This window comes from Mesoplodon densirostris, chromosome 9, assembly GCF_025265405.1.
Source record: "Mesoplodon densirostris isolate mMesDen1 chromosome 9, mMesDen1 primary haplotype, whole genome shotgun sequence".
NCBI lineage: Eukaryota > Metazoa > Chordata > Mammalia > Artiodactyla > Ziphiidae > Mesoplodon > Mesoplodon densirostris.
This window is the reverse complement of record NC_082669.1, coordinates 6,618,219-6,640,432: the sequence shown is the minus strand read 5'-3', so window position 1 is coordinate 6,640,432 and position 22,214 is coordinate 6,618,219. Positions and strand designations below refer to the sequence as shown.

At 51.4% G+C, this 22,214-nt stretch overlaps 3 non-coding genes across 3 annotated transcripts; all 3 read right to left on the bottom strand.

The window, feature by feature from the left end:
- Positions 1–3,932: 3,932 nt before the first annotated feature.
- On the bottom strand, positions 3,933–4,051 carry LOC132496593 (5S ribosomal RNA). The gene has a single exon (XR_009533488.1). It is a non-coding gene; the product is annotated as a 5S ribosomal RNA (ribosomal RNA).
- Positions 4,052–12,531: 8,480 nt separating this feature from the next.
- Positions 12,532–12,650, bottom strand: LOC132496591 (5S ribosomal RNA). The gene has a single exon (XR_009533486.1). It is a non-coding gene; the product is annotated as a 5S ribosomal RNA (ribosomal RNA).
- Positions 12,651–21,134: 8,484 nt separating this feature from the next.
- On the bottom strand, positions 21,135–21,253 carry LOC132496590 (5S ribosomal RNA). The gene has a single exon (XR_009533485.1). It is a non-coding gene; the product is annotated as a 5S ribosomal RNA (ribosomal RNA).
- Positions 21,254–22,214: the final 961 nt, after the last annotated feature.

The following is a 22,214-nucleotide window of genomic DNA, read 5'->3' as shown; positions in this document are numbered from 1 at the left end:
TCCTCGGTTATATATTAGAGTGGAATGTGCCCCCCAAAGCTGATGTCTCCTTACTTATGTTTGTTTTATAAATTGTATTTATATATTTTTTTATTGGAGTCATATTCCATTGTGTACATGGACCACTTCTTCTTTGTGCATTCCTCTGTTGATGGACATTTTCGTAGCTTCCAAGTGTTGGCTATGGTAAATATTGCTGGAGTGGAGGATTGCCAGCCTGTGTTTTTTTTTTTTTTTTTTTTTTTTTTTTTTTTTAATGCGGTACGTGGGCCTCTCACTGCGGTGGACCCTCCCATTGCAGAGCACAGGCTCCGGACGCACAGGCCCAGCAGCCCTAGCTCACGGGACAAGCCGCTCCGCGGCACGTGGGATCTTCCCGACCCGGGGCATGAACGCGTGTCCCCTGCATTGGCAGGTGGGCTCTCAACCACTGGGCCACCAGTGAAGCCCAGCCTGTGTTTTTTTTTGATTCTCATCCCCTCAGGCGATAGGCCCAGCAGTGGGTATGCTTGATTGAATGGTAGCTCAGTATTTACCTTTACAAGGCACCTCATTTTTGTTTTCACTACTGGCTCTTACCATGTCCCACTTTGGACCAAGGGTAGGCATTTCTCTAAAACCCCTTCAGCATTTACTTTTTGCAGAATTCTTGCTGATGGCCATTCTGACTGGTGTGAGCGGATAGGTTTTTGTAATTTGGATTTGCATATCTTTAATTATTCCTAATGTTCAGCAGTTTTCCATGCCGTTTTAAATTTCTTTTTTTTTGCCATTACACTATGCTTTTATTAGAAAAAATATATATATATATATGTATTGGGGAACATTAAATATCTTGGATGTGCTAATGAGAAAATCATTTTCTCTACATGGACTGAAATTTTACTTGGAGACATGTTTTCCTACTAAAGGGAAGACTAAAGAAGGATTTTACTGTCGACCAGGCAAGACACCTCCCCAAAGATGACAATGCCTTGGACAGTGCTTATGGCGGGCTGGGGCACCTGGAATCCTTGGCCCATACTGGCAGGTACTAACTGGAAACACACTCTTCCTGGGGGGCAAGGATGGGAGGCACCTTAGGCCCAGCTGCTCATCGTCGAACCTTACACTGTTCAAACTCTGTTGGTGTCTGACTTCCCTTTCCCTGACAGCACAACTCTGGCCCTTGGAGGTGGCTTTATGACTGCAGGCTGTAGAACCCATCATTCTCCCTTGCTCTGGGTAGGAGGTAAGCCTATGGCAGCAGAAACCCCCACACACTGGGACTTGGCATTCCAGTCTGTGTTCATTTAACTTTGTGGCGTGAAGTCCATGGTGAATCGCTCTTGTTTCTTCTACGATCTGTCCAACAGCGGGCATGAGTGCCTGACCCTCAGCAGTCTCACTCTTCAAGGTTGATCTGCTTTGGACTGATCCGTGACTCCGGGCAGTGGCTGATATGGGCTTTTTTTTTTTCTTTGCAGAGCATCTCGACCATTGACTTTTTTATTGGGGAAAATCCACTTTAAAAATAGCCTCATCCTTTTTCTGAAGAGGCTCTCTGGAGGGCTACATTTCTTCTCTGGCATGAGCTGGAGACATCTGCTCCCAATAGAGTCTGTTATTCCCCTGACCTGGGCAGGGCGGCTCGTACTTCCAGCTTGAGGGGTCCCTCATTCTTTAAACCTCTCTTCATGCTCTCCTGGTTTATGCCTCCTACGGTCCTCTCTTTTGTAAGTAGGGGCAATCATCTTGCTCTGGCTCTTCCATGAGTCTTGGAGTTTTGAAGTTTGGGGCTCCTGCTGCCCTAGGTTGCTCCTTTGGCCTTCCATAAGGCCACTTGGCTCCTGGGAAGCTAACGTGTCTCTGGTGGGGACTCTCTGGGGATGGCACTGAGGCACCTGAGAAGCCAAGTTGTCTGCAGCAAGGAACCTGTGTTTGGGAAAGTCCTGAAGCTGGTTGTCTGACTGTACCTTTACTTTGGAGTTAAACTCACTAGCAACCTCCATGTTAAGGCATGGCTCACCTAGATGTTGGAAAACAGACATTCTAGGTAGTAGGAAACTTTTCCTGGCCCCTGGCACCTCTAAACTCCTCATAGGTACATTTGTGGTTTGGGATTTTGTCAACACTTTGGTTTCCAAGATAACACTAGACTGTGGTTGAAGAGCAGGAGACTCCTTGGCCTCCACAGCCTCCCTGGCCTCTTCACCTCTCAAAGATTGGGATCCTAAGTTCGCCTCCATCACTGTTACCCTATGGCAGGGGTCTCCTGAGGCCTGACCACCACTCTCCTCTCTTGGCTCGTTCCTGACCATTGCTGAACTTGGACCTGGCTCTAGGCTGTCCCTCTTGACCCATTCCACAGTCTCACTCTTCCAGGTTCTGCCCACAAGGCTGAGCGTGAGGGACTGAGAAGGTGGCCTTCCCTGCTGTGCAGTCAGAGAAGCCTTTGAGGGCCCATGGTAGTCACCAGGTGGAATCGCTCCCAGGGCACTCTGGATTTCCTTACACACAGTGGAGGGGACAAGGAGAGGCCTCTTCAGGGCAGGAACGGACTCTTCTGTTCTCACCTTCTCTCCTGAATGAGCCTGAGGAGGTTTCTCCAGGAACTCAGCAAACGTGACTGTTGAGTGGGGCCCAGATACACAGGTGGCTGAAGGGGACGAGGCTAACCGCAGGATGGTGGAGGGTTGGAACTTTGTCGACTTCAAGAGATTGACGGGCTTGAGGACCTTGAGGGGTAGGGTCCGCCCGTGCTTTACCCAAAACCTTGTAATATGTGCTTCCAGCACCTCTCGAGTGTCTTGAACCAGGAAGGAAACCCTACAGGAGGTGTTCCTGCAGGGTTCCCAAGCCTTCAAGCAGTATCCTCCACAGGCTCCAGCAGGCACTGCTTTGCACATCTCACCAGGAGGGTCTTGACATGAGAGCTGGTGAAAGTTGCCCTTGCCAGGAAGCCTCCCCAGGCAGCTCCGCAGAGGTGAAGCCAGGTTGTGAGTCCCCTCCAGTTCTTCCAGGCAATCTCTGCAAGCTTTCAAAGATCTCCTTTTCTTCCTACTCCTGCTCCTCCCCTTCAGCTCTACTTGATGCTTCCTGATGTTTCTAGGTTTCCTAGGTGGTGCTAAGAATGGATTACTCTGGAAGCAGGGGAGTAACATGAGGAAGAGCCCCAGTCCACACAGGAAGCCAAGGATGATATCAATCACCCAGGAAGTTGGGCTGGATCTCAGCCAGATAGCAACAGTGTTTTTCAAAGAAAAGAGATTCTCCGTCTTCTGAACTGCATTGCCGCCCTCAGGCAACAGAGCTCTGGGAGTTCACTTGATGGCAGAACCCCAGGCCTGCATCACAGAGCTGTGGCCTTGTCACAAAGGGCTTCTGAGTGTGGGGGAGGGGCACTAAGAGCAATAGGCTGAATCACTGCCCCTCCTTCCCATCCAGACCTTTATCCAGCTTTATCCGGAGAGAGCTGCAGAGAGCCACACCGGCGGACAGGTGGCGGCGCCGGGGCTGGGCGCCGGTGGGGCCGGCCAGGTGCAGGTGGAGGGGCTCGCGGGCCGCACGGACGGCCCCCGGGCCCGCGGCGGAGTCTGGGTCCGGGCCAGCCACCCCCGGAGCTTCAGGTGTGCCGCTGCCTTCCGGGGCCGCCTTCGGGCCGCATGCAGCGGCTCCTCTGGCGCGCTGTGGTGGTGGGGGGGGCGGTGCAACCCGCCCCCCGGGCCCGCGGCGGAGTCTGGGTCCGGGCCAGACACCCCCGGAGCTTCAGGTGTGCCGCTGCCTTCCAAGGCCGCCTTCGGGCCGCATGGAGCGGCCCCTCTGGCGCGCTGTGGTGGGGGGGTGGGCGGAGGAGGTGGGGCCTGCAGCGGTGCCCGGCGGGGGGCGGAGCTGGCGGCCACCGCCGCGGGCGACTAAAGGAGAAGGCGGAGCCGCAGCAGCGGGAGGCCAAAAGCCTACAGCACCCGGTATTCCCAGGCGGTCTCCCATCCAAGTACTAACCAGGCCCGACCCTGCTTAGCTTCCGAGATCAGACGAGATCGGGCGCGTTCAGGGTGGTATGGCCGTAGACGGGGGCGGGGACCGCGGGCTGCCTCTTGAGGCCCAGCTTCGCTTGTCCTTGCGCCTTACCGCCATCCCCGCGGCCAGCCCGCCCCGGCAGGGCAACGGAGGCCTCGGGGACCGGGGCGTGGCGGAGGGGCCGTTTTCAACTTCTGGTACAGAAAAACAGAAAAAAACGGAGAGTACAATTAACCTCTTGAAATTGTCTTCTTGCACGGTTGCCCTCTTTAGAAGTTTTGGGTCCATTTTCGACCCCAGGATTGTTTTTCAGGGCAGGTGCCATTTACAGGCTGCAGTGAGTGTGAATATTTAGTGACCATGAGCACTGGGTTTAAAGCTGCTGTTGTGGGAAACGGCCACAAGGCGGCAGCATTTCTCCATTCCCTAATCTGGTTACTAGGGCAGCAGAGCCTTTCGGGGACCAATGGAATACAGAAGAAGGCATCACTGAAGTCTAATACAGAATACCGTGTCCTGGTGGATGGTAGAATGACCAGCAGGGTGTAGGAATTAGGAACTACCGGATGTATATCCTCGGTGGCTTCACTGACTGTCCCGACATCGTTTACCAGGTCCCCAGCAGCCCACGGGGCTCTCGTGGTCAGGGCAATCCCAGGATACGGAGCTCACCTGGGCAGGCCCCCCCTCCCCAGCAGCCCATGGCGCTCTCGTGGTCAGGCCCCCTCCCAGGATACGGAGCTCCCCTGGGCAGGTACCCCGGCAGGGCTGGGCACACAGGTACCGTGCACGTAGCCCTCATTGCAGAGCAGCCCAGATCACCTGTCACTCAGAGCTGACACAGAGCACCTCAGAGCAGGACTTGAACGAACAGACAGCAGCTCCGACAGGTCTGTGACCCTGGGCATCACTCTGTGCGGCCTCCCTCTGCCTGGTCTTCCAGAGGCTTCCACCGCAGCCGGGGCACCAGGCCTCTGTCTCCACCCATCACCGCTCCTCTCCCTGACTCCTGGGTTCCTCTCATTAGGAGAGGGTCTTCTTGAAGTTGTCTCCCACTCATGGGCCAGATAAAAGGAATTAGAAAACAAGCCGGAGCTGCAGCCCCTTGTCTATCCAGACTCTCAGGAGCCCACACCTGTTCCTTGGACCTGGCCGGTTCAGCGAGGTCCATTTTCTGCAATGTGAGTCCCTGAGGGGTGAGGATGGGCTGACCTGGGCAGCCTGACCCTGCCGGCCAGCCCTCCCCAGGTGTGCCTGGGTTGAGGTCCATATAAACACTGCTCCAGGCAGCAAGAGCCCCTGCAGCTGTGCCTGACGCCATATTCTCTGCCCCGTCAGCAGTCTCGGGGCTGTGCTGGTGGGAGGGAGGGAGGGGCCACGGCTCTGTGGGTGGCCCGGTGTGAGTGGGGCTCTGCTGGACTTTCTGCAGGAGTTGCCGGGCTGCCACCTGCTAAAGAAGAGGATGTGTCACCCATACCTTCCGCTGGAATTTCTCCCCGGGCAGAGGTGAGGAAGGAAAAAAGCAGTGGGGGCCGGGACAGGAGGAGTATCTCAGGCAGGGAAATGGAAAGCTTCCAGAAGAGCGCCCGGGGCCAGGACCATCCTGGCTGGCCTGCAGGCACCAAGTCGGCCTGCGTGCTGTCGCTGCTGTGGCTCCACGGCCCTTCCTCTAGGCTTTCAAGCCCTCGTACATATTCAGGTGTTTTACCTGGGAAGGGTGGGAACAGTTCAGCAGCAGCTGGCCTGGGGCTCGGCTCACGTTTACTCACAGAGGCCTCGGCACGGTCCCCCAGCTTTGCAATGAGGACGCTCCTTGCGGGGGTGGGGGGGCTGCTGGCTGCATGGGAGGTGATTCCCCACCTCTGACCAATTTCAGAATTGTTTCCCGCTGGAGAAAGTGCCCTGATGGGTTTCCCTCTGTATAACTGGTGGGTTCTGGTTTTTTTTTTTTCTTTTTTGGTTCAAGTTAGATTTTATTCCTCTTCTATGTATTTATAGATATAAGCATGGAAATAATTCATTCCTATAAATACATCTGTGTGAAGGGAAGAACTTCGTTTCCGTTTTATTTAAAAATTTTATTTATTTTTAAAAATTTTGAAATTTAAGTTGATTTTTTTATTCAGCAGGATTATTATTAGTTATCTGTTTTATGCATATACATGTATACAGGACAATCCCAATCTCCCAACTCATCCCACCACCACCAACCCATGGCTTCCCCCCTCTTGGTGTCCATACGTTTGTTCTCTACCTCTGTGTCTCTCTTTCTGCCCTGCAAACCGGGTCATCTGTACCATTTTTCTAGGTTCCACATATATGCATGAATATACAATATTTGTTTTTCTCCTTCTGACTTACTTCACTCTGTATGACAGTCTGTAGATCCGTCGACGTCTCCACAGATGACCCAGTTTCGTTCCTTTTTATGGCTGAGTAATATTCCGTTTTATATATGGACCACATCATCATCCGTTCGTCTGTCTGTGGGCATTTAGGTTGCTTCCATTACCTGGCTATTGTAAATAGTGCTGCAATGAACATTGTGGTGAATGTGTCTTTTTGATTTATGGTTTTCTCTGGGTATATGCCCAGAAGTGGGATTGCTGGATCCTATGGTAATTCTATTTTTAGTTTTTTAAGGAACCTCCATGCTGTTCTCCATAGTGACTGTATCAATTGACATTCCCACCAATAGTGGAAGCGGGTTCCTTTGGTCCACACCCTCCCCAGCATTTGTTGTTTGTAGATTTTCTGATGATGCCCATTCTAACAGGTTTGAGGTGATACCTCACTGTAGTTTTGATGTGCATTTCTCTAATGATGAGTGATGTTGAGCAGCTTTTCATGTGCGTCTTGGCCATCTCTGTGTCTTCTTTGAAGAAACGTCTATTTAGATCTTCTGCCCATTTTTGTATTGGGTTGTTTTTTTTTTTTAATATTAAGCTGCATGAGCTGTTATATATATTGGAGATTAAACCTTTGTCCATGGATTCGTTTGCAAATATTTTCTCCCATTCTGAGGGTTGCCTTTTTCCATTCCCGTTTTTTTTTTTTTTTTTTTTAACAAAGAAAGAAAGAAAGAAAAAGAAGCAGAACCCTAATGTGCAGAACAAATATGCAGAACAAAATATGCCTCTTGAAAGTGTCGTTTTGAAATATGGACGTCTTTTGAATTTTTTGGTCGATATATGACCCCAGGATTTGTTTTCAGGGCAGGTGTCATTTACAGGCCTGCAATGATTTTGAATATCCACTGACCATTAGCGCTGGGATTAAAGGTGCTGTTGTGTGAAACGGCCACAAGGGGGCAGCGGTTCTCCCTTACCAAATCTGGTTACTAGGGCAGCAGAGCCTCAATGGAAGTCGTGTTCTAGGTTGTAATTTGGAATGAAATGTGCCAGGAGAAGGCCCCTTAAGTTTGTCTCACTACTTCTTGTTCGTTTTTTTAATTTAATTTTTTTATTTTTTTATCACAGCATGTTTGATTACAATGTTTGGCTTGTTGCAGGTGTGCAAGATGTGGTTCTTTTACACATATACATATGTCTGTTCTTCCTGGGATCCTTTTGCCATGTACGTTAGGACAGAATGTTGAGTAGTCTTCTCTTGGTATTCTGTAGGTCTTTGGTGATTATATATTTCACCTGTGTTTGTATATGTCTGTTAACCCCAATCTCGTAATGTATCCAGTCCTCACACCTTTCCGTTGGTGAACCATAAGTTTGTTTAATGAATCTGGGATTGCCCTTCTCTGTGGAAATATCTTCACTGGTATCAATTTTTAGGTAACACCTATAAGTGATATCATACGATACGTGTCTTTCTCTTTCTGACTTACTACAAGTCACGTGATCACCTCTAGACTCATGTACGGTGCTGCAAATGGCATTGTGTCCTTTTCTTCCTTGGCTAATATTCTGTCTGTACATGTACCAGTTCTCCTTTGTCCACTCATCTGTTGATGGACTTTTTGGTTGCTTCCACGTCATGGCTATTGTAATGCTGCGGCAATGCACATTTGCCTGCCTGTGTCTTTCCAATTCTGTCTTCTTAGGTTATAGGCCCAGGAGTGGGCCTGCTGGATCATATGGTAGCGGAATGTTTACCTTGTAGAGGCACCTCCAGTCTGTTCTCACTAGTGGCTCTTCCGAGGTTACGTCCCGCTTAAAGTTGAGGGTATGCACTTCTCCACAACACCTTCAGCATTTTTTGTTTGTAGTTTTTTTGCTTATTATGTTTAATTCTTATGTTTATTCTGACTAGTGTGAGCCGATATACCACTTTGTGGCTGGATTTGCATGCGTCTCATAATCCCTTGAAATTGAGCTTTCTGGCATGTCCTTCTTTTCTTCAACTGTGAGTACAGCTTACCTCTTCAAATTGTTTTCGTGAAGTGTGTGTGACATTTAGAAATATTTTGGCCATTACCTCCCTCAAGACGTTTTGAGGGCAGGTTTCATTTACAGCCCACCAGTACTGCTGCATATGAAGTGACCCTTAGCACAGGTCTTAAAGCTGCTGTTGCAGGTAACGGCCAGAGGGCGGCAGCATTTCTGCTTTTCCCAACCTGGGAACTAGGCAAACAGACCATCCGGGCAGTGGTGTTCCTCGGTTATATATTAGAGTGGAATGTGCCCCCCAAAGCTGATGTCTCCTTACTTATGTTTGTTTTATAAATTGTATTTATATATTTTTTTATTGGAGTCATATTCCATTGTGTACATGGACCACTTCTTCTTTGTGCATTCCTCTCTTGATGGACATTTTCGTAGCTTCCAAGTGTTGGCTATGGTAAATATTGCTGGAGTGGAGGATTGCCAGCCTGTGTTTTTTTTTTTTTTTTTTTTTTTTTTAATGCGGTACGTGGGCCTCTCACTGCGGTGGACCCTCCCATTGCAGAGCACAGGCTCCGGACGCACAGGCCCAGCAGCCCTAGCTCACGGGACAAGCCGCTCCGCGGCACGTGGGATCTTCCCGACCCGGGGCATGAACGCGTGTCCCCTGCATTGGCAGGTGGGCTCTCAACCACTGGGCCACCAGTGAAGCCCAGCCTGTGTTTTTTTTTGATTCTCATCCCCTCAGGCGATAGGCCCAGCAGTGGGTATGCTTGATTGAATGGTAGCTCAGTATTTACCTTTACAAGGCACCTCATTTTTGTTTTCACTACTGGCTCTTACCATGTCCCACTTTGGACCAAGGGTAGGCATTTCTCTAAAACCCCTTCAGCATTTACTTTTTGCAGAATTCTTGCTGATGGCCATTCTGACTGGTGTGAGCGGATAGGTTTTTGTAATTTGGATTTGCATATCTTTAATTATTCCTAATGTTCAGCAGTTTTCCATGCCGTTTTAAATTTCTTTTTTTTTGCCATTACACTATGCTTTTATTAGAAAAAAAAATATATATATATGTATTGGGGAACATTAAATATCTTGGATGTGCTAATGAGAAAATCATTTTCTCTACATGGACTGAAATTTTACTTGGAGACATGTTTTCCTACTAAAGGGAAGACTAAAGAAGGATTTTACTGTCGACCAGGCAAGACACCTCCCCAAAGATGACAATGCCTTGGACAGTGCTTATGGCGGGCTGGGGCACCTGGAATCCTTGGCCCATACTGGCAGGTACTAACTGGAAACACACTCTTCCTGGGGGGCAAGGATGGGAGGCACCTTAGGCCCAGCTGCTCATCGTCGAACCTTACACTGTTCAAACTCTGTTGGTGTCTGACTTCCCTTTCCCTGACAGCACAACTCTGGCCCTTGGAGGTGGCTTTATGACTGCAGGCTGTAGAACCCATCATTCTCCCTTGCTCTGGGTAGGAGGTAAGCCTATGGCAGCAGAAACCCCCACACACTGGGACTTGGCATTCCAGTCTGTGTTCATTTAACTTTGTGGCGTGAAGTCCATGGTGAATCGCTCTTGTTTCTTCTACGATCTGTCCAACAGCGGGCATGAGTGCCTGACCCTCAGCAGTCTCACTCTTCAAGGTTGATCTGCTTTGGACTGATCCGTGACTCCGGGCAGTGGCTGATATGGGCTTTTTTTTTTTCTTTGCAGAGCATCTCGACCATTGACTTTTTTATTGGGGAAAATCCACTTTAAAAATAGCCTCATCCTTTTTCTGAAGAGGCTCTCTGGAGGGCTACATTTCTTCTCTGGCATGAGCTGGAGACATCTGCTCCCAATAGAGTCTGTTATTCCCCTGACCTGGGCAGGGCGGCTCGTACTTCCAGCTTGAGGGGTCCCTCATTCTTTAAACCTCTCTTCATGCTCTCCTGGTTTATGCCTCCTACGGTCCTCTCTTTTGTAAGTAGGGGCAATCATCTTGCTCTGGCTCTTCCATGAGTCTTGGAGTTTTGAAGTTTGGGGCTCCTGCTGCCCTAGGTTGCTCCTTTGGCCTTCCATAAGGCCACTTGGCTCCTGGGAAGCTAACGTGTCTCTGGTGGGGACTCTCTGGGGATGGCACTGAGGCACCTGAGAAGCCAAGTTGTCTGCAGCAAGGAACCTGTGTTTGGGAAAGTCCTGAAGCTGGTTGTCTGACTGTACCTTTACTTTGGAGTTAAACTCACTAGCAACCTCCATGTTAAGGCATGGCTCACCTAGATGTTGGAAAACAGACATTCTAGGTAGTAGGAAACTTTTCCTGGCCCCTGGCACCTCTAAACTCCTCATAGGTACATTTGTGGTTTGGGATTTTGTCAACACTTTGGTTTCCAAGATAACACTAGACTGTGGTTGAAGAGCAGGAGACTCCTTGGCCTCCACAGCCTCCCTGGCCTCTTCACCTCTCAAAGATTGGGATCCTAAGTTCGCCTCCATCACTGTTACCCTATGGCAGGGGTCTCCTGAGGCCTGACCACCACTCTCCTCTCTTGGCTCGTTCCTGACCATTGCTGAACTTGGACCTGGCTCTAGGCTGTCCCTCTTGACCCATTCCACAGTCTCACTCTTCCAGGTTCTGCCCACAAGGCTGAGCGTGAGGGACTGAGAAGGTGGCCTTCCCTGCTGTGCAGTCAGAGAAGCCTTTGAGGGCCCATGGTAGTCACCAGGTGGAATCGCTCCCAGGGCACTCTGGATTTCCTTACACACAGTGGAGGGGACAAGGAGAGGCCTCTTCAGGGCAGGAACGGACTCTTCTGTTCTCACCTTCTCTCCTGAATGAGCCTGAGGAGGTTTCTCCAGGAACTCAGCAAACGTGACTGTTGAGTGGGGCCCAGATACACAGGTGGCTGAAGGGGACGAGGCTAACCGCAGGATGGTGGAGGGTTGGAACTTTGTCGACTTCAAGAGATTGACGGGCTTGAGGACCTTGAGGGGTAGGGTCCGCCCGTGCTTTACCCAAAACCTTGTAATATGTGCTTCCAGCACCTCTCGAGTGTCTTGAACCAGGAAGGAAACCCTACAGGAGGTGTTCCTGCAGGGTTCCCAAGCCTTCAAGCAGTATCCTCCACAGGCTCCAGCAGGCACTGCTTTGCACATCTCACCAGGAGGGTCTTGACATGAGAGCTGGTGAAAGTTGCCCTTGCCAGGAAGCCTCCCCAGGCAGCTCCGCAGAGGTGAAGCCAGGTTGTGAGTCCCCTCCAGTTCTTCCAGGCAATCTCTGCAAGCTTTCAAAGATCTCCTTTTCTTCCTACTCCTGCTCCTCCCCTTCAGCTCTACTTGATGCTTCCTGATGTTTCTAGGTTTCCTAGGTGGTGCTAAGAATGGATTACTCTGGAAGCAGGGGAGTAACATGAGGAAGAGCCCCAGTCCACACAGGAAGCCAAGGATGATATCAATCACCCAGGAAGTTGGGCTGGATCTCAGCCAGATAGCAACAGTGTTTTTCAAAGAAAAGAGATTCTCCGTCTTCTGAACTGCATTGCCGCCCTCAGGCAACAGAGCTCTGGGAGTTCACTTGATGGCAGAACCCCAGGCCTGCATCACAGAGCTGTGGCCTTGTCACAAAGGGCTTCTGAGTGTGGGGGAGGGGCACTAAGAGCAATAGGCTGAATCACTGCCCCTCCTTCCCATCCAGACCTTTATCCAGCTTTATCCGGAGAGAGCTGCAGAGAGCCACACCGGCGGACAGGTGGCGGCGCCGGGGCTGGGCGCCGGTGGGGCCGGCCAGGTGCAGGTGGAGGGGCTCGCGGGCCGCACGGACGGCCCCCGGGCCCGCGGCGGAGTCTGGGTCCGGGCCAGCCACCCCCGGAGCTTCAGGTGTGCCGCTGCCTTCCGGGGCCGCCTTCGGGCCGCATGCAGCGGCTCCTCTGGCGCGCTGTGGTGGTGGGGGGGGCGGTGCAACCCGCCCCCCGGGCCCGCGGCGGAGTCTGGGTCCGGGCCAGACACCCCCGGAGCTTCAGGTGTGCCGCTGCCTTCCAAGGCCGCCTTCGGGCCGCATGGAGCGGCCCCTCTGGCGCGCTGTGGTGGGGGGGTGGGCGGAGGAGGTGGGGCCTGCAGCGGTGCCCGGCGGGGGGCGGAGCTGGCGGCCACCGCCGCGGGCGACTAAAGGAGAAGGCGGAGCCGCAGCAGCGGGAGGCCAAAAGCCTACAGCACCCGGTATTCCCAGGCGGTCTCCCATCCAAGTACTAACCAGGCCCGACCCTGCTTAGCTTCCGAGATCAGACGAGATCGGGCGCGTTCAGGGTGGTATGGCCGTAGACGGGGGCGGGGACCGCGGGCTGCCTCTTGAGGCCCAGCTTCGCTTGTCCTTGCGCCTTACCGCCATCCCCGCGGCCAGCCCGCCCCGGCAGGGCAACGGAGGCCTCGGGGACCGGGGCGTGGCGGAGGGGCCGTTTTCAACTTCTGGTACAGAAAAACAGAAAAAAACGGAGAGTACAATTAACCTCTTGAAATTGTCTTCTTGCACGGTTGCCCTCTTTAGAAGTTTTGGGTCCATTTTCGACCCCAGGATTGTTTTTCAGGGCAGGTGCCATTTACAGGCTGCAGTGAGTGTGAATATTTAGTGACCATGAGCACTGGGTTTAAAGCTGCTGTTGTGGGAAACGGCCACAAGGCGGCAGCATTTCTCCATTCCCTAATCTGGTTACTAGGGCAGCAGAGCCTTTCGGGGACCAATGGAATACAGAAGAAGGCATCACTGAAGTCTAATACAGAATACCGTGTCCTGGTGGATGGTAGAATGACCAGCAGGGTGTAGGAATTAGGAACTACCGGATGTATATCCTCGGTGGCTTCACTGACTGTCCCGACATCGTTTACCAGGTCCCCAGCAGCCCACGGGGCTCTCGTGGTCAGGGCAATCCCAGGATACGGAGCTCACCTGGGCAGGCCCCCCCTCCCCAGCAGCCCATGGCGCTCTCGTGGTCAGGCCCCCTCCCAGGATACGGAGCTCCCCTGGGCAGGTACCCCGGCAGGGCTGGGCACACAGGTACCGTGCACGTAGCCCTCATTGCAGAGCAGCCCAGATCACCTGTCACTCAGAGCTGACACAGAGCACCTCAGAGCAGGACTTGAACGAACAGACAGCAGCTCCGACAGGTCTGTGACCCTGGGCATCACTCTGTGCGGCCTCCCTCTGCCTGGTCTTCCAGAGGCTTCCACCGCAGCCGGGGCACCAGGCCTCTGTCTCCACCCATCACCGCTCCTCTCCCTGACTCCTGGGTTCCTCTCATTAGGAGAGGGTCTTCTTGAAGTTGTCTCCCACTCATGGGCCAGATAAAAGGAATTAGAAAACAAGCCGGAGCTGCAGCCCCTTGTCTATCCAGACTCTCAGGAGCCCACACCTGTTCCTTGGACCTGGCCGGTTCAGCGAGGTCCATTTTCTGCAATGTGAGTCCCTGAGGGGTGAGGATGGGCTGACCTGGGCAGCCTGACCCTGCCGGCCAGCCCTCCCCAGGTGTGCCTGGGTTGAGGTCCATATAAACACTGCTCCAGGCAGCAAGAGCCCCTGCAGCTGTGCCTGACGCCATATTCTCTGCCCCGTCAGCAGTCTCGGGGCTGTGCTGGTGGGAGGGAGGGAGGGGCCACGGCTCTGTGGGTGGCCCGGTGTGAGTGGGGCTCTGCTGGACTTTCTGCAGGAGTTGCCGGGCTGCCACCTGCTAAAGAAGAGGATGTGTCACCCATACCTTCCGCTGGAATTTCTCCCCGGGCAGAGGTGAGGAAGGAAAAAAGCAGTGGGGGCCGGGACAGGAGGAGTATCTCAGGCAGGGAAATGGAAAGCTTCCAGAAGAGCGCCCGGGGCCAGGACCATCCTGGCTGGCCTGCAGGCACCAAGTCGGCCTGCGTGCTGTCGCTGCTGTGGCTCCACGGCCCTTCCTCTAGGCTTTCAAGCCCTCGTACATATTCAGGTGTTTTACCTGGGAAGGGTGGGAACAGTTCAGCAGCAGCTGGCCTGGGGCTCGGCTCACGTTTACTCACAGAGGCCTCGGCACGGTCCCCCAGCTTTGCAATGAGGACGCTCCTTGCGGGGGTGGGGGGGGGGCTGCTGGCTGCATGGGAGGTGATTCCCCACCTCTGACCAATTTCAGAATTGTTTCCCGCTGGAGAAAGTGCCCTGATGGGTTTCCCTCTGTACAACTGGTGGGTTCTGGGTTTTTTTTTTCTTTTTTGGTTCAAGTTAGATTTTATTCCTCTTCTATGTATTTATAGATATAAGCATGGAAATAATTCATTCCTATAAATACATCTGTGTGAAGGGAAGAACTTCTTTTCCGTTTTATTTAAAAATTTTATTTATTTTTAAAAATTTTGAAATTTAAGTTGATTTTTTTATTCAGCAGGATTATTATTAGTTATCTATTTTATGCATATACATGTATACAGGACAATCCCAATCTCCCAACTCATCCCACCACCACCAACCCATGGCTTCCCCCCTCTTGGTGTCCATACGTTTGTTCTCTACCTCTGTGTCTCTCTTTCTGCCCTGCAAACCGGGTCATCTGTACCATTTTTCTAGGTTCCACATATATGCATGAATATACAATATTTGTTTTTCTCCTTCTGACTTACTTCACTCTGTATGACAGTCTGTAGATCCGTCGACGTCTCCACAGATGACCCAGTTTCGTTCCTTTTTATGGCTGAGTAATATTCCGTTTTATATATGGACCACATCATCATCCGTTCGTCTGTCTGTGGGCATTTAGGTTGCTTCCATTACCTGGCTATTGTAAATAGTGCTGCAATGAACATTGTGGTGAATGTGTCTTTTTGATTTATGGTTTTCTCTGGGTATATGCCCAGAAGTGGGATTGCTGGATCCTATGGTAATTCTATTTTTAGTTTTTTAAGGAACCTCCATGCTGTTCTCCATAGTGACTGTATCAATTGACATTCCCACCAATAGTGGAAGCGGGTTCCTTTGGTCCACACCCTCCCCAGCATTTGTTGTTTGTAGATTTTCTGATGATGCCCATTCTAACAGGTTTGAGGTGATACCTCACTGTAGTTTTGATGTGCATTTCTCTAATGATGAGTGATGTTGAGCAGCTTTTCATGTGCGTCTTGGCCATCTCTGTGTCTTCTTTGAAGAAACGTCTATTTAGATCTTCTGCCCATTTTTGTATTGGGTTGTTTTTTTTTTAATATTAAGCTGCATGAGCTGTTATATATATTGGAGATTAAACCTTTGTCCATGGATTCTTTTGCAAATATTTTCTCCCATTCTGAGGGTTGCCTTTTTCCATTCCCGTTTTTTTTTTTTTTTTTAACAAAGAAAGAAAGAAAGAAAAAGAAGCAGAACCCTAATGTGCAGAACAAATATGCAGAACAAAATATGCCTCTTGAAAGTGTCGTTTTGAAATATGGACGTCTTTTGAATTTTTTGGTCGATATATGACCCCAGGATTTGTTTTCAGGGCAGGTGTCATTTACAGGCCTGCAATGATTTTGAATATCCACTGACCATTAGCGCTGGGATTAAAGGTGCTGTTGTGTGAAACGGCCACAAGGGGGCAGCGGTTCTCCCTTACCAAATCTGGTTACTAGGGCAGCAGAGCCTCAATGGAAGTCGTGTTCTAGGTTGTAATTTGGAATGAAATGTGCCAGGAGAAGGCCCCTTAAGTTTGTCTCACTACTTCTTGTTCGTTTTTTTAATTTAATTTTTTTATTTTTTTATCACAGCATGTTTGATTACAATGTTTGGCTTGTTGCAGGTGTGCAAGATGTGGTTCTTTTACACATATACATATGTCTGTTCTTCCTGGGATCCTTTTGCCATGTACGTTAGGACAGAATGTTGAGTAGTCTTCTCTTGGTATTCTGTAGGTCTTTGGTGATTATATATTTCACCTGTGTTTGTATATGTCTGTTAACCCCAATCTCGTAATGTATCCAGTCCTCACACCTTTCCGTTGGTGAACCATAAGTTTGTTTAATGAATCTGGGATTGCCCTTCTCTGTGGAAATATCTTCACTGGTATCAATTTTTAGGTAACACCTATAAGTGATATCATACGATACGTGTCTTTCTCTTTCTGACTTACTACAAGTCACGTGATCACCTCTAGACTCATGTACGGTGCTGCAAATGGCATTGTGTCCTTTTCTTCCTTGGCTAATATTCTGTCTGTACATGTACCAGTTCTCCTTTGTCCACTCATCTGTTGATGGACTTTTTGGTTGCTTCCACGTCATGGCTATTGTAATGCTGCGGCAATGCACATTTGCCTGCCTGTGTCTTTCCAATTCTGTCTTCTTAGGTTATAGGCCCAGGAGTGGGCCTGCTGGATCATATGGTAGCGGAATGTTTACCTTGTAGAGGCACCTCCAGTCTGTTCTCACTAGTGGCTCTTCCGAGGTTACGTCTCGCTTAAAGTTGAGGGTATGCACTTCTCCACAACACCTTCAGCATTTTTTGTTTGTAGTTTTTTTGCTTATTATGTTTAATTCTTATGTTTATTCTGACTAGTGTGAGCCGATATACCACTTTGTGGCTGGATTTGCATGCGTCTCATAATCCCTTGAAATTGAGCTTTCTGGCATGTCCTTCTTTTCTTCAACTGTGAGTACAGCTTACCTCTTCAAATTGTTTTCGTGAAGTGTGTGTGACATTTAGAAATATTTTGGCCATTACCTCCCTCAAGACGTTTTGAGGGCAGGTTTCATTTACAGCCCACCAGTACTGCTGCATATGAAGTGACCCTTAGCACAGGTCTTAAAGCTGCTGTTGCAGGTAACGGCCAGAGGGCGGCAGCATTTCTGCTTTTCCCAACCTGGGAACTAGGCAAACAGACCATCCGGGCAGTGGTGTTCCTCGGTTATATATTAGAGTGGAATGTGCCCCCCAAAGCTGATGTCTCCTTACTTATGTTTGTTTTATAAATTGTATTTATATATTTTTTTATTGGAGTCATATTCCATTGTGTACATGGACCACTTCTTCTTTGTGCATTCCTCTGTTGATGGACATTTTCGTAGCTTCCAAGTGTTGGCTATGGTAAATATTGCTGGAGTGGAGGATTGCCAGCCTGTGTTTTTTTTTTTTTTTTTTTTTTTTTTTTTTTTAATGCGGTACGTGGGCCTCTCACTGCGGTGGACCCTCCCATTGCAGAGCACAGGCTCCGGACGCACAGGCCCAGCAGCCCTAGCTCACGGGACAAGCCGCTCCGCGGCACGTGGGATCTTCCCGACCCGGGGCATGAACGCGTGTCCCCTGCATTGGCAGGTGGGCTCTCAACCACTGGGCCACCAGTGAAGCCCAGCCTGTGTTTTTTTTTGATTCTCATCCCCTCAGGCGATAGGCCCAGCAGTGGGTATGCTTGATTGAATGGTAGCTCAGTATTTACCTTTACAAGGCACCTCATTTTTGTTTTCACTACTGGCTCTTACCATGTCCCACTTTGGACCAAGGGTAGGCATTTCTCTAAAACCCCTTCAGCATTTACTTTTTGCAGAATTCTTGCTGATGGCCATTCTGACTGGTGTGAGCGGATAGGTTTTTGTAATTTGGATTTGCATATCTTTAATTATTCCTAATGTTCAGCAGTTTTCCATGCCGTTTTAAATTTCTTTTTTTTTGCCATTACACTATGCTTTTATTAGAAAAAAAATATATATATATATGTATTGGGGAACATTAAATATCTTGGATGTGCTAATGAGAAAATCATTTTCTCTACATGGACTGAAATTTTACTTGGAGACATGTTTTCCTACTAAAGGGAAGACTAAAGAAGGATTTTACTGTCGACCAGGCAAGACACCTCCCCAAAGATGACAATGCCTTGGACAGTGCTTATGGCGGGCTGGGGCACCTGGAATCCTTGGCCCATACTGGCAGGTACTAACTGGAAACACACTCTTCCTGGGGGGCAAGGATGGGAGGCACCTTAGGCCCAGCTGCTCATCGTCGAACCTTACACTGTTCAAACTCTGTTGGTGTCTGACTTCCCTTTCCCTGACAGCACAACTCTGGCCCTTGGAGGTGGCTTTATGACTGCAGGCTGTAGAACCCATCATTCTCCCTTGCTCTGGGTAGGAGGTAAGCCTATGGCAGCAGAAACCCCCACACACTGGGACTTGGCATTCCAGTCTGTGTTCATTTAACTTTGTGGCGTGAAGTCCATGGTGAATCGCTCTTGTTTCTTCTACGATCTGTCCAACAGCGGGCATGAGTGCCTGACCCTCAGCAGTCTCACTCTTCAAGGTTGATCTGCTTTGGACTGATCCGTGACTCCGGGCAGTGGCTGATATGGGCTTTTTTTTTTTCTTTGCAGAGCATCTCGACCATTGACTTTTTTATTGGGGAAAATCCACTTTAAAAATAGCCTCATCCTTTTTCTGAAGAGGCTCTCTGGAGGGCTACATTTCTTCTCTGGCATGAGCTGGAGACATCTGCTCCCAATAGAGTCTGTTATTCCCCTGACCTGGGCAGGGCGGCTCGTACTTCCAGCTTGAGGGGTCCCTCATTCTTTAAACCTCTCTTCATGCTCTCCTGGTTTATGCCTCCTACGGTCCTCTCTTTTGTAAGTAGGGGCAATCATCTTGCTCTGGCTCTTCCATGAGTCTTGGAGTTTTGAAGTTTGGGGCTCCTGCTGCCCTAGGTTGCTCCTTTGGCCTTCCATAAGGCCACTTGGCTCCTGGGAAGCTAACGTGTCTCTGGTGGGGACTCTCTGGGGATGGCACTGAGGCACCTGAGAAGCCAAGTTGTCTGCAGCAAGGAACCTGTGTTTGGGAAAGTCCTGAAGCTGGTTGTCTGACTGTACCTTTACTTTGGAGTTAAACTCACTAGCAACCTCCATGTTAAGGCATGGCTCACCTAGATGTTGGAAAACAGACATTCTAGGTAGTAGGAAACTTTTCCTGGCCCCTGGCACCTCTAAACTCCTCATAGGTACATTTGTGGTTTGGGATTTTGTCAACACTTTGGTTTCCAAGATAACACTAGACTGTGGTTGAAGAGCAGGAGACTCCTTGGCCTCCACAGCCTCCCTGGCCTCTTCACCTCTCAAAGATTGGGATCCTAAGTTCGCCTCCATCACTGTTACCCTATGGCAGGGGTCTCCTGAGGCCTGACCACCACTCTCCTCTCTTGGCTCGTTCCTGACCATTGCTGAACTTGGACCTGGCTCTAGGCTGTCCCTCTTGACCCATTCCACAGTCTCACTCTTCCAGGTTCTGCCCACAAGGCTGAGCGTGAGGGACTGAGAAGGTGGCCTTCCCTGCTGTGCAGTCAGAGAAGCCTTTGAGGGCCCATGGTAGTCACCAGGTGGAATCGCTCCCAGGGCACTCTGGATTTCCTTACACACAGTGGAGGGGACAAGGAGAGGCCTCTTCAGGGCAGGAACGGACTCTTCTGTTCTCACCTTCTCTCCTGAATGAGCCTGAGGAGGTTTCTCCAGGAACTCAGCAAACGTGACTGTTGAGTGGGGCCCAGATACACAGGTGGCTGAAGGGGACGAGGCTAACCGCAGGATGGTGGAGGGTTGGAACTTTGTCGACTTCAAGAGATTGACGGGCTTGAGGACCTTGAGGGGTAGGGTCCGCCCGTGCTTTACCCAAAACCTTGTAATATGTGCTTCCAGCACCTCTCGAGTGTCTTGAACCAGGAAGGAAACCCTACAGGAGGTGTTCCTGCAGGGTTCCCAAGCCTTCAAGCAGTATCCTCCACAGGCTCCAGCAGGCACTGCTTTGCACATCTCACCAGGAGGGTCTTGACATGAGAGCTGGTGAAAGTTGCCCTTGCCAGGAAGCCTCCCCAGGCAGCTCCGCAGAGGTGAAGCCAGGTTGTGAGTCCCCTCCAGTTCTTCCAGGCAATCTCTGCAAGCTTTCAAAGATCTCCTTTTCTTCCTACTCCTGCTCCTCCCCTTCAGCTCTACTTGATGCTTCCTGATGTTTCTAGGTTTCCTAGGTGGTGCTAAGAATGGATTACTCTGGAAGCAGGGGAGTAACATGAGGAAGAGCCCCAGTCCACACAGGAAGCCAAGGATGATATCAATCACCCAGGAAGTTGGGCTGGATCTCAGCCAGATAGCAACAGTGTTTTTCAAAGAAAAGAGATTCTCCGTCTTCTGAACTGCATTGCCGCCCTCAGGCAACAGAGCTCTGGGAGTTCACTTGATGGCAGAACCCCAGGCCTGCATCACAGAGCTGTGGCCTTGTCACAAAGGGCTTCTGAGTGTGGGGGAGGGGCACTAAGAGCAATAGGCTGAATCACTGCCCCTCCTTCCCATCCAGACCTTTATCCAGCTTTATCCGGAGAGAGCTGCAGAGAGCCACACCGGCGGACAGGTGGCGGCGCCGGGGCTGGGCGCCGGTGGGGCCGGCCAGGTGCAGGTGGAGGGGCTCGCGGGCCGCACGGACGGCCCCCGGGCCCGCGGCGGAGTCTGGGTCCGGGCCAGCCACCCCCGGAGCTTCAGGTGTGCCGCTGCCTTCCGGGGCCGCCTTCGGGCCGCATGCAGCGGCTCCTCTGGCGCGCTGTGGTGGTGGGGGGGGCGGTGCAACCCGCCCCCCGGGCCCGCGGCGGAGTCTGGGTCCGGGCCAGACACCCCCGGAGCTTCAGGTGTGCCGCTGCCTTCCAAGGCCGCCTTCGGGCCGCATGGAGCGGCCCCTCTGGCGCGCTGTGGTGGGGGGGTGGGCGGAGGAGGTGGGGCCTGCAGCGGTGCCCGGCGGGGGGCGGAGCTGGCGGCCACCGCCGCGGGCGACTAAAGGAGAAGGCGGAGCCGCAGCAGCGGGAGGCCAAAAGCCTACAGCACCCGGTATTCCCAGGCGGTCTCCCATCCAAGTACTAACCAGGCCCGACCCTGCTTAGCTTCCGAGATCAGACGAGATCGGGCGCGTTCAGGGTGGTATGGCCGTAGACGGGGGCGGGGACCGCGGGCTGCCTCTTGAGGCCCAGCTTCGCTTGTCCTTGCGCCTTACCGCCATCCCCGCGGCCAGCCCGCCCCGGCAGGGCAACGGAGGCCTCGGGGACCGGGGCGTGGCGGAGGGGCCGTTTTCAACTTCTGGTACAGAAAAACAGAAAAAAACGGAGAGTACAATTAACCTCTTGAAATTGTCTTCTTGCACGGTTGCCCTCTTTAGAAGTTTTGGGTCCATTTTCGACCCCAGGATTGTTTTTCAGGGCAGGTGCCATTTACAGGCTGCAGTGAGTGTGAATATTTAGTGACCATGAGCACTGGGTTTAAAGCTGCTGTTGTGGGAAACGGCCACAAGGCGGCAGCATTTCTCCATTCCCTAATCTGGTTACTAGGGCAGCAGAGCCTTTCGGGGACCAATGGAATACAGAAGAAGGCATCACTGAAGTCTAATACAGAATACCGTGTCCTGGTGGATGGTAGAATGACCAGCAGGGTGTAGGAATTAGGAACTACCGGATGTATATCCTCGGTGGCTTCACTGACTGTCCCGACATCGTTTACCAGGTCCCCAGCAGCCCACGGGGCTCTCGTGGTCAGGGCAATCCCAGGATACGGAGCTCACCTGGGCAGGCCCCCCCTCCCCAGCAGCCCATGGCGCTCTCGTGGTCAGGCCCCCTCCCAGGATACGGAGCTCCCCTGGGCAGGTACCCCGGCAGGGCTGGGCACACAGGTACCGTGCACGTAGCCCTCATTGCAGAGCAGCCCAGATCACCTGTCACTCAGAGCTGACACAGAGCACCTCAGAGCAGGACTTGAACGAACAGACAGCAGCTCCGACAGGTCTGTGACCCTGGGCATCACTCTGTGCGGCCTCCCTCTGCCTGGTCTTCCAGAGGCTTCCACCGCAGCCGGGGCACCAGGCCTCTGTCTCCACCCATCACCGCTCCTCTCCCTGACTCCTGG